This window comes from Euleptes europaea, chromosome 6 (genome assembly GCF_029931775.1).
Source record: "Euleptes europaea isolate rEulEur1 chromosome 6, rEulEur1.hap1, whole genome shotgun sequence".
In the NCBI taxonomy this organism is placed as follows: domain Eukaryota; kingdom Metazoa; phylum Chordata; class Lepidosauria; order Squamata; family Sphaerodactylidae; genus Euleptes; species Euleptes europaea.
The window spans coordinates 51,447,948-51,452,863 of NC_079317.1; positions in this window are offsets into that span (position 1 = coordinate 51,447,948).

The following is a 4,916-nucleotide window of genomic DNA, read 5'->3' on the forward strand; positions in this document are numbered from 1 at the left end:
TTGGGTCACTCACTCACCCAGACAAACCTACATCATAGGGTTGGTCTGAGGATCAAATAGGAAGGGACTACATATGTTGTCCTGAGACCCTTGAGGGAAGATGGGATAAAAGTCCTCCAGGGTCATCTAATCCAAGCCCCTGCACAATGCAGGAAATTCACAACTACCTCCCCTCCCCACCCCCAGTGATCCCTATTCCATGTCCAGAAGATCCCTGAGGCATTCCATTTGTCACTCCTCTCCAAGAGGATGAGGAACCATTAATAAGTACTCTTTGAACGCAATCTGTCAACCAGTTACAAATTCATCTAACAGTAATAGGCATTATTTGGGGCTGCTATGGCCCTATTGCCATTTCTTTAACCTCCCCCTCTGTCCTTCCCCCCTTCCTCACTTACCTGAAGTCTGATTCGCTGGGGCAGCTGAACTCCAGCTGGAGTTCAGCTGCTGTGGCGAATCACAACCGAAGACTAAGATAAACTATGTTCACAGCATTCCCCTGATCGAACAAAATCGTAACTCTCAAAAAAGAAGATAAGTTTAGTCTGACACAATTTGTTCTTAAGAAATCTGGGTCTTAGTAACCACAACCATCCTTTCTAAATGCTCAAGCACTGACTGTTTGATGATTTGTGCTAAAACTTTTCCAGGTATAGACGTCAAGCTGACGGGTCAGTAGTTACCCAGATCTTCCTTTTTCCCCTTCTTGAAGATGGGGACAACATTTGCCTGCCTACATAATGCTCCCACAGTGTATTAGGGCAAAACTTGTAGCTGCAGAATAGGATATTCTGGTCATAGAAACAAAAAGGCCAAATATGCAACATCAAAGGAGGATAATGGGCATACATATTGTGATGCATCAAGCTATAACACTACTAGTCTTACCTATGCTCTCGGACCTATGCTCTTAAAGCATGAGGACAAGTATTCTAGACTTCTAGCATTTTAACATTATGCCTCTATGGGAACTGGCGACATCCTTCACTAGCAAATATGGTGTTGAATATTGACTCTCTAGCTGTATTTAGACACAAACACCATTTAATACAGCATGACTTCACTGTGTGGCAAAAGCCATATACACCAATGACTGCATTCCAGCTTTAGTTTTTGTTTCATTCAACTAGAGATTTTGGACGGACATGAGCTGACCCACCTGCATCCAGCAAGTTCAGTGAAGACCGTTATACTTACGCTGGATTGAGTACTTATTTGTTTTTATTTATTTGCATGTATATGCTGCACTTGCCCTGACCTGGATGGCCCAGGCTAGCCTGATCTCATCAGATCTCAGTGGCAAAGCAGGGTCAGCCCTGACTAGTACTTGGATGGGAGACCACCAAGGAATACCAGGGTTGTAGTGCAGAGGAAGGCAAGGGCAAACCACCTCTGTTAGTCTCTTGCCATGAAAACCCTACTGGGTAGTCATAAATTGGCAGCGACTTGATGACACTTTACACACATACATATGCCGCACTTATGTGTGTGGATACAAGGGAAAGTTATGGTTTCTCAAAGTGTTTATGTTCTGTGTAGATATAACAAAACACAAGCAATACAACACACTTGCCATCATGTACGGTGGTTTTCCTACACAGATGGATTATCCATCAGCATTTGTGGAGTACCAAGTGACTCACTGTGCAACAGAGCACTGGTTTCAACAAGTTTACAGCGGAGTAATTCTTCATAGGATTGAGCTATCAAAATAGCCAGCAGCAAGACCTCTAGGGTCCGTTGTGCCCGGCCCTCTGCTCTCGGAATATTCGGGTAGACGAAGGTCCCATTTCCGCTTAGACGCTCCAAGAGAGAAAAACGGAGGAACAGAAAACGCTTCCTCCTCCATCCGTCCATCCTCACTACCCCCTAAAACACTGGTTCCCAACCGGGGGTCCATGGACCCCCAGGGGTCCGCGAGAACTAAATTAAGGTCCGCGAAACAAAGTTATAAACCAATAATAAATTAATCTTTTCAATTAAAAGTTTTCTATTATAAAAAACATATTCAAATATTATTCTAAGTTTAATGTTTAACTAACAGTTATGATTAAAATTTATTTTCAAATTCTCAGAATTTTTATTTTGAACCTTGGGGTCCCTGCACCGAACAAAAAAGTCCTAGTGGTCCCTGGTCAAAAAAAGGTTGGGAACCACTGCCCTGAAAGCATGCGGGTGTCTGTAGCCTGGAAGCAGCGGTCTACTATGCGCCACGTCCGAGAGGGGGCGCGCTGCTGCTGCGCCGCCGCCCCCTCGTCGCGCGACTCTGTGCGGTCCTGTTTACTACGACGCCCCGCTGAACTTCGTCGCAGGTAAGAGCGCTCTCACGATCGCAGGCTTTTGAGTCCGCGAGAGCGGAACGTCCACGAGGCCAGGGGAGCCCTCGAGTGGGCGCGGCGGCCCTGCCTCTGCCGGGCCGCCCAAGGGAAGCAGCCCCACGAGCGGCCAACGTCCACGAGGCCGGGAGCGCTTTACGGGTTTCCCAAGCAGCAACTTACGACCCCCGGGCCCTTCTTTTGCGCCACGCCGAAAGAACCGAAACGGGGGTGTTCTAGAACCTTCCCTCGCGCGGCCGTTGAGCGACACGCCGGCTGGTTAGCATTTCGGATGCGACGCGGTGGGTGGGGGGTGGGTGGGAGAGGGGGCGAGACACGTGACCGCGCGCCGGCCATATCGCGGGAGCGCGCGCGGTCTGTGTCCACCTGGCGCGTCCTGCTACGGTGGCGTGGCGGGGCAACCTAGCCGCCACCCTCCGCCCAGCGTCGCCCGACAGCCACGAACCGGAAAGCGTTTTCATTGGGGCAGGACCAGATCGCGCGCCCATGCCTCTCGGGTGCTTAAACTTGCAGGGAGAGCGCGTGCCAGGCCCCACGTGGCTCTCCCCGAGCCTCCTTGCGAAGTTATTGTGGGCGTCGCGAGGGGAGGGATGGGGGGAGGGGCGAAACCTCGGATTGGATGTGGGGGAGGGGGGGGAGAGCGTCGGGTGCCGAGCGCGGTTTCCGCGTGTTGTGGCCTTTTTCTGTCTTTTAGGAAGTTGGAACGCAACGTTTGAAAAAAATTAAATGAAGCCGTGCTGGGTTTCATAGGAGCGTTGGGTGATCAGCGCAGTGCCTTAGTGATGCCGATTCTTGCACATGGTCTGGGTCGGGGCTGATTCTACGGAATATAAGCCACCTTGATAGTTCCTCTGGAGCCATTAAGGGGTTTAAAAGTTGTCAACAGCCATATCGGCCCATGCAAAATCCCAAAAAACAAGAACAAATTCCTTATGAGGACCAACCAACCTAATTTACTTTAAAATATTGTCGAAGGCTTTCACGGTCAGAGTTCATTGGTTCTTGTAGGTTATCCGGGCTGTGTAACTCTGATCTTGGTATTTACTTTAGTTTAGTGAATGCGCGAAAACAACAGCTCAAATACAGCTTTCTTGTGTTTTTGTTAAAGTTCACTTGTGCATGTTTTGTTTTTGATGTTTAGTGTTTTAAATGACCTGCCTGTATTTCTGCATCTTTTCTGATACACAGCTGAGCCCAAACCAGTGTATTTGACTGTGGTTTACAATTTCACAACAGGTTTTGTGAGAAGCTTGTTTGTTTAAAATATTGATATCTTGCCTCATTCAAGGACATCTTGGACTCCAGTGTTCTTGGACTCACAATGCCTAATGAAGCAAAAAGCGCTACAAGGATGCAAAAACATCGTAAGTATCCAACAAAAATAATAATCATATAGTTAAAAATGCAGCCGATTCTGGCAAAACAGTTTACCCTCCACCAAATGCCCTCTAGCATGAAACCATCTTATACCCCTTCCTGAGTGCTGTAAGCAAAGGGGCCTCTTTAGCACTTTGGTGTAGAGTGGCTGATCAAGCATACGGTCAAAAAAATCTCTTGTACAGGTTAATCCACTACCGTCTCTCTAGCTATTACCCCTTATTATTATGGCTACATACCACTGTTGGGATGATAATGTTCAATTTTGGTATTAGTGTGTGTGTTAAGTGCCGTCAAGTCGCTTCCGACTCATGGCGACCCTACGAATGAAAGTCCTCCAAAATGTCCAATCTTTGGCAGCCTTGCTCAGATCTTGCAAATTGAAGGCTGTGGCTTCCTTTATTGAGTCCATCCATCTCTTGTTGGGTCTTCCTCTTTTCCTGCTGCCCTCAACTTTTCCTAGCATGACTGTCTTTTCCAGTGTCTCTTGTCGTCTCATGACGTGACCAAAATACAACAGCCTCAGTTTAGTCATTTTAGCTTCTAGGGTCAGTTCAGGCTTGATTTGATTTTGTGATTAGACAGCACATCTATTGTGCTTTATAAACGTTTTACAGACTGACATACAGTTTAACTCTTCAAGGATTGCTTGTAAGTCACTTAAACTGCAGTATAAGGTTAGAATTGAATTGATAAATTATTGGATGTGCAAGCTTAGGTTGTAGATATTGTCTTATAAATGCCAGAGGTCGTTTGTCATGTATATGCAGATTTTCTCTGCCACTTAAGGAAGAATCAAATCAGCTTACAATCACCTTCCCCTCCCCACAACACACACCCTGTGAGGTAGGTGGGGCTGCGAGAGCTGTAAGAGAGCTGTGGCTAGCCCAAGATCACCCAGCTGGCTTCATGTATAGGAGTGGGGAAACCAATGTGGTTCTTCAGGTTAGAGTCCAACCCTCCAAATCACCACTGTTAACTACTGCACCACGCTGGCTGGATGGCTGTACAATGAAAAAGAAACACATTGTACAATTATCTTGGTGTATGTATAAATACCTCACTGTATTCTTAGTGCTAACCAATTCCTCTGTAGTTTAGGTATTTTATTAATTTGTTTTTCAGGAAAGTGGCCATGAGAGGAATGCTGTCAATACTGTACAAGATTGGGAGTTGATATGAGAATATACAGTAGTACATGCG